This window comes from Osmerus mordax, chromosome 22 (assembly GCF_038355195.1).
Source record: "Osmerus mordax isolate fOsmMor3 chromosome 22, fOsmMor3.pri, whole genome shotgun sequence".
Lineage (NCBI taxonomy): Eukaryota > Metazoa > Chordata > Actinopteri > Osmeriformes > Osmeridae > Osmerus > Osmerus mordax.
This window is the reverse complement of record NC_090071.1, coordinates 4,630,741-4,638,208: the sequence shown is the minus strand read 5'-3', so window position 1 is coordinate 4,638,208 and position 7,468 is coordinate 4,630,741.

Below are 7,468 nucleotides of genomic sequence, written 5' to 3'. Positions count from 1 at the left end.
GTGTGCTGGTCAAAGCTTTCTGCCACGCTCGCCCCCCCCCAACCCACCTCACTAACCCCCTACCATCCCCTCCCACCACCCACCACTCTAACGTCCAAAGGATGGAGGGGGGGGCGGGGATGATTTTGTGTAAATTAATATGTTGATGAGTACACGAGAATTGTTCCTTCCATCGAAGTGAAAGTTGACGTAATACCACAACACACACAAAAAAAGTCCTATCCCTTTCTGCAAGTAAATGTCTGTTCTGCAAATATTAGAAGCACATAATAACAGGCAAAAATAACAACAGGCTATTTTTCAAACTTGACAGGGTGATATGTTTATATCGGGTATTGTAAGCATATGCTCTCCCAGCGCACAGCGTTGTGATATTAGAGTTCCTTTTCTTACAATGACTTCTTCACAGCCTGCAGTTCCTTCAGCCTGTAAGAGAGACAGGGGTTTGGGAGGACAAAGTACTAGAGACAAGTGTCGGGCACACACGCACGGTGGTCAAAGACATGCAGCGCGTGCCCCTTATTCCGCTTCTCCACCCACGAGAGTCCCCGCCGCCCGCGTCAGGGAACCGGAGCACCTTATTAAACAGACTCTGATAGGGTCACGGCCCCCCCCCGCTCCCCCTCCCGTCCTCCCTCTCACCGCCCTAGAACAATTTCAATTTTAATAGCTTTTACTATGTATTTCAAGCGCAGCCGAACCCCCCATGAAATAGAGCCATCAAAAAGGGGGCAGCCGACACATCACAGCCCGGGAGCGCTGTGTAATTATCCGGTGGACGAGGCGACTGTAGCCGGCTCAACCTCGTTCATCATCCCGCACCAACCCCCGCCACCGCGCTGCTAATTTCATCCCCAGGATTAGCCTCGCTCACTTGTCTATCCTGTTATATTTCTGGGGGGTGAAATATCTCCTCCTTCCACTTTTAATAAGACTGAGCGGGGGCGGGCCATGCACCGGTGCTTGTGCCTCTCTCTACTCGGAGAGAACGGGGGGAGAAAGGAGAGGAGGAAAGAAAAGAGGGGGGGGACACCCCAGGAGCCAACGTTGCCGCGCGCGCTCTACCGGGAAGTGACCGGGGAGACGGAGTGAAGGTGAAACCGGTGCGCCCGCGTGTTCGTACTGCAGGGCAATGCAAGCTGTTTTCTTATGCATAAAAGAGAGAGGTATAAAGAAAAAGGGAGGGAGTGGGTTGAGAAATGGAGGAGTGGAGAGAGACAGGGGTGGCCACATGTCGTCTGCGCGTGGAGACCTCCGTGTCTGGTTCTGAAATTAGCTGCTGTCCTCTGGTCTCTGTTGCTCACGCACCTGCCGGTAATCAGCAGGGAGCGGCAAGGTTCCATATCCAGACGTCTGTCTCCAGCCTTCCAAGTAGCGTGAAACGTTAAATAAACTGTGGCAGTCTAATACCTCCATCAGAGGAGAAAGACTCCTCATCACCTACAGAGAGGGCCATTTAACAAGGTATCTTGATGTTGCTTACTTTATGAAATATGATATTAAAAACTGTATATGAGAGACAGTCTGACTGAGTGTGAAAGACAGGCAGGCAAACAGTCAGACAGACAGACAGACAGGCAAACAGACAGACAGACAGACAAATATGACTAGGATCTCTCATGTCCTCTTTCCTCTTTCTAACGTATCTTCTTCACCTTCTTCTCCTCTTCTCCATCCCTCCTGCTTCTCAGCTCATTGCAGGGAGGGCCGGAGAAACCAGACCTGTCACATCATTAAAGGGAAAGTTACAAATGACCCATGAGTCAAAAGCCATATTTCACAGGTGGCCATGTATTTATTTATCATTTTTCAACCTTTAAATGTGTTTCTTATGCAAATGAAGCCAGGACACTTTTCAATAACTTTGAGGAGCATTTCCCTCAGTAAAGAGCAAAAACTTGTTATTGGAAATTTAGTATTTTGTTACTGGCCATAAATTATTTTGGTGCGTCAAAGGAATTGCAGAAGTAATGTATGGAGCCATTTTTAGTGTAACAAGGGGTGCTGCATGTATTTCCTTGCCCCTGAAGACATCGCTGAAAATATAGACCTCTCAGTGGCACACACACTCACAAACACCTCCCCAACCACACACACACATACACACACACCCATAGCTATACACACATGCACACACTAACATAGACATTTAGCTATACACACACCAGCACATACAGGCAGTTGTATGTGTGTATCTTCTCTATATCTTTTTCTATCACCCTCTCTCCATTTTTCACTTTCTTATCCATGTCTCTATGCATCTTCATCTCTCCATCTCTCCATCTCTCTATCTCTCCATCTCTCTATTTTCTCTTCATCTCTCTCCATTTCCATCTATCCATGTCTTTTTCCCATGTTTCTCTCCTATATCTCTCTCTGTCCTTTCCCACTCTCCCCATCTCTCTCTCTCTCTGTCTCTCTCACTCTCTCTCTCTTTCTCTCTCTCTCCCTCTCTCTCTCTCTCTCTCTCTCTCTCTCTCTCTCTCTCACTCTCTCTCTCTTTCTCTCTCCCTCTCTCTCTCTCTCTCTCTCTCTTCCCTCTCTCGCTCTGTCTCTGTCTCTCTCTCTATCCAACTCTCTCTTTCTCCATCTCTCTCTCTCTCTCTCTCTCTCTCTCTCTCTCTCTCTCTCTCTCTCGCTCTGTCTCTGTCTGTCTCTCTCTCAACTCTCTCTTTCTCCATCTCTCTCTCTCTCATTTCTTGTTAATTGACCCGTGGAGAGCTCTGGTGGAGTGTGGTTGCCGTGGCGGCAGGGAGAACAGCCTGTGAGAGAGCAGGGGACTGTCTCTTTACACCCTGCCGTCCCGTCACAAGTTGCTCACAGTGTGAGACGCACATGTGTGTGACGTGTGTGTGTGATGTGTGCCATGAGTGTGCATGTGTGTGTGTGTGTGTGTCTGTGTGTGTGTGAGTGCAGCTGTGCTCTCTCCCTCGCTCACGCGTAAAGATGGGTAATAATTGAATCACCTAATTCTACCCCCCACCCCCCTCTCTGACAGCAAAGGTGGGGGGTGAGGGGGTTGAGAGGGGGGGAGATGCACCACTTCAGGTGAGGGAGATAATGGAGGGTGACATTTCTTCCCACAATGCCGCAGGACAGACCAAGTGATACATGGTTTTCTTTCTGAAGGTTAAACTTAGAGAACCTGCCTTTGGCATTTCATTAGCGACTTGTTAAATACTCTTTTGTAATAAAATGATTAAATTTTTTATTGCTGCTCAAATGAGGCTCTTTTTAAAGGGATTTAATGACTTTGGAGGGTCTGTGCGTCTCACAGAGCAGAGCCTAGGCTAGGCTGGATCAGTGTGTAAATGCCTAATGATAATGATATGCTTTACAGCTTGCAAAACCACTATCATTTCATCTAAACGACTTTGACCATCGTTGTGTGTAAATTAGAAATACCTTCTTTTTTGCCTCTCATGGACACATTTTGCTGGGGCTGGTGGGGCTGACTGTACAGCTTCTGCAGGTTCCTCTAAATCAGCACTGGTTTATACTGATGTATGAAGTATGGGGCTGATGAGAGTAGACAAAATATGGGATCGATTTGTAGACAGAGTTATTGTTTATTGTTCAAGCGTTTATTTGAGCTTAGCAACAATTTAAAAGTATTTTTCCTCTTTTTTTCCCTTGATAAAGAAGCAGCACAGAAAAACTCTAGATTCAGTTTGAGATGACTTCTCCTGGTATCTCCTATTCTCCTCTCCCCCGCCTCCCCCATCCTCCCCTCCTCTACCCACCTCTCCTCCCCTCACCCCCTTCACCCTCTGACAACCTTTACAAATCGTCCCCCCAGGCCGGGGGGAACCGGGGCCTGGTCCCGCCCGATGAATCACCCGTCTGCCCCCCTGCTCCGCTGGACCTGGTCCAACACCTGTTCTCCCATCAGGGGCCCGGTCCAGCCCGGCCCAGCGCCGCACCAGCGCCACACTGCCATAACTCACCAGGATTAGAGACCTCCACCCCAGCCCTCTCCGCTGAGGCTGTGGCCCCCATCTGAACGGCCCGGGTTGAAGGCTGAGGCCCAACGGGGAGGGTAGTGTTGACGAGAGTTGTTATATTTAGGAGGAGTGTTGAATTGAGGTCGAGGTGTCGTCGGGTATGTCATTGGGGTGTGCGTGTCTTTTTCATTTACCTTCAGTAATGAAGGTGTAGGCGTCGGTCTCGCTCGCTCACGTCGGCCGGGGCGTCGTCGCCACCCGTGTGGACTCAGATCAAGACGAATACACTTCCCCCCTCTCTCTCTCTCTCTCTCTCTCTCTCTCTCTCTCTCTCTCTCTCTCTCTATCTCTCTCTCTATCACTTCAGCATGTGGGCGAGGAGGGGGAGGGCGGTGGGCGTATTACGCGCGTGACAACCCTGGAGTGCTCCCGTCACCAGCGGCTGTCTGTCGCGCCCGTGGGCACTTAGCGGGGGGACCGGAGCCCGTCATGATGACGGATTGCCTCAGAGAAGAGGAGGAGGTGGGTTGGGGGGGTTGGTGGAGGGGAGGGGGGGAGAGGAGGGAGTAGGGGAGGGGGGGGGGGGGTGGGGGAGGAGGGGTGGGCGGGGTGGGCAAGAAAGAAAATGAGAAAAAGAAAGAGTGTGACGGTGGGTGCTGTCCTGCCAGGTGACAGCGGGTGATGTGCTCGTGTCATTTGAATAATTCTGTCTCAGCGAGATGAAGCAATGGAGATATGAGGGTGTCTCTTCTCTCTCCCCCTCTCTCTCTCTTTCTCTCTCCCCCTCTCTCTCTCTTTCTCTCTCCCCCTCTCTCTCTCTTCTCTCTCCCCCTCTCTCTCTTTCTCTCTCCCCCTCTCTCTCTTTCTCTCTCCTCCAGACTAAAATACATGTTAATGGGACCATTGTTTGTGCATGTGTGTGTGTGTTTTTACTATGGGATGTGGCTGTATGGGCTTATATTCATGTATAACTTTGCTGTAGAGTGTAACACAATGACATCTCAGAAGCATAATTGGATTCTTCTGGTAGAGATATCCTGAATGGAGTCACAGATAGCTTTAAAAGTCACTTTGCACAGACAAACTTAACTAAACTTTAAAACACAAAAATAAATGTTACCATAAACATGCAAGACAATGAAAAGTGTATGTTTTGTATGAATGTATAAAAGCCCTACTAAATGTATGTCATTCGACCGCATGTGACCATGTGCCTCCATCCTTTCAACAACACTGGTGAGAGCACCCGTTCATCAATCTTTCCGGAACGTCTTTTACGCTTTTCTTTTTTATTGCAGTGTATCCAATAGTCCACAAGGGGGCGATTCGAGTCTGTTTGTATGCCGTGGGATTATTCATCGATGTGTTTGTAATTAGAGTAAGTGTCCAGAGGAGGGCGACAACGTCTAACAGATCCAATGTAACTCCGCTAACTGGGGAAAAAGTTGCACATTTCAGTCCGTTTTGTACTATTTACAAAACGGACTGAAATGGGAACGGATTTAATCATCACTGTAATCAACATTATCAATAATACTTTTATGAATGAAAAGAAGAATGAATAAACTAAAAACAACTTGAAACTGTATATTCAATCTGCATAATGTTAACAACCGGTATTAGCAAATTACTGCTTTAAGTGTATTAACCAAGCCAAGAACATTAATTAAGCAGAGACAAACATATTTTCCACTAGCTGTCCACAGGATGTCGTGTTATGATTCCATCGCGAAAGCTGTAATTGTTCGGCAATGTTTGTAAAAAAATGCAACATTCCTTGAGTGGTTCCTGCTCCACAATACACTGTTAATAAGCGTAGCCTATTGGTTTCGGATTAGTTCCCCGGCGGCTTTCCTCCGGTCTTCAGTCACTGTTCTTGTTGCTTCGGATCATACCATTGTCTCCCAAAGGGGGAGGGACATTTGACTGGTGCGGTCAGAGGAGAGGATGAGCGACCGACACGCGCGTCAACTGGATTAGTAGCCTACTCAAGAAACGAAGTGGACATGTAGCCCCGGCGGAATATTCAATTAATTCTTAACGTAGACTTATTGCTTAAGGATAATCAACAAGGCGTTACTTGAATAAAAGGTACGTTGACTTGGTGTTTTGTTGAATATCTTACTAACAGGTAAACCTTATTTGTCTTAAACTTATTTCTGTTTTACCCCCGTTATTGTAGCCGATGCTGCCTCATCGACACCATATTCTGTAAGCATAATGATGAGAACGATGTGGACTCAGTCCTATTAGTCGATACGCTGTAAGACATTATAGGGTCATATTAGTTATTTGACTACCATCGTTTCGTCTGCATGTTAACTGGACATAAGGTCATCAGCTTCTCTTCCAAATAGCCTAGCCTAGCCTATTCCATTCACGAGACAAGGAATGAGAGAATTGCAGAGTGAAGGCTGACCTCTCCAGTCACTACGGGGTCGTTTATTTGGCAAAATATCGTTTATACAAGTGTATATATTGATACACTTTTTGATCTAACTGTCACCAGTTTCTTTTTTTACAAATGATGTGTTTGGAAATATGTGACCACAAGGGATGTTCATAGCAATGTGACTATTGTCAGTAACCGGTGTCAGTTACATCCCTCAACAGGGAATGGTGTATCAAATTGTCACTTTGATGCTCAGTTAACTGAAACACTGAACTATCATCGACAATATATTGTTTCGTTCTTCTTTCTATAACAAGAAAATTAAGATGACAGCAGTATTAGTTTATCAATTCGTTTTGAATACATAAGGTAGCATTAACATAGTGCTGTCCATAGATAAGACAACATATTTTTGGCATAAAAAATGGCAAGAAGGTGTTATAGAGTAGTACCTTAATATTTAATGAAATAAGTGTTCCATAAAAAATAATGTTCATGTTGTTAAGGTTCCAGATACATTCTTGAAAACATCTTAGCATCATCCAAAGGAACTGAAATTGATTGTTTCTGGATATACACTTTTCCTGGGCAGACAACACAAAGTGTGTGTGTGTGCGTGTGTGTGTGTGTGTGTGTGTGTGTTGTCTCTGTTGCCAAGGACAGAGACTGGCTGTCTCAACCCTGCAGACTCTGATAATAAAATGAACTATTAACAGATTCTGTCTCAAGGATGACAAAAAGATTAATCCAGAGGCCAGTGTCCTGGCCCTTGCTGTAGTCTGGTCCTTCCCTGGTCCTGCCCTGGTCCTGCCCTGGTCCTTCCCTGGTCCTGCCCTGGTCCTGTCCTGGTCCTGCTCTGGTCCTTCCCTGGTCCTGCCCTGGTCCTGTCCTGGTCCTGCTCTGGTCCTTCCCTGGTCCTGCCCTGGTCCTGTCCTGGTCCTGCTCTGGTCCTGCCCTGGTCCTGTCCTGGTCCTGCTCTGGTCCTTCCCTGGTCCTGCCCTGGTCCTTCCCTGGTCCTAAATCCTGGTACTAAATATGAGTCTAAGTCCCGTCTTTGGTCCTGGTCTTGATCTGGGTCTGAGCCTTTGGTTCTAATGTGAGAACCATATTAGCATGTTTCCCAGTGACAGGA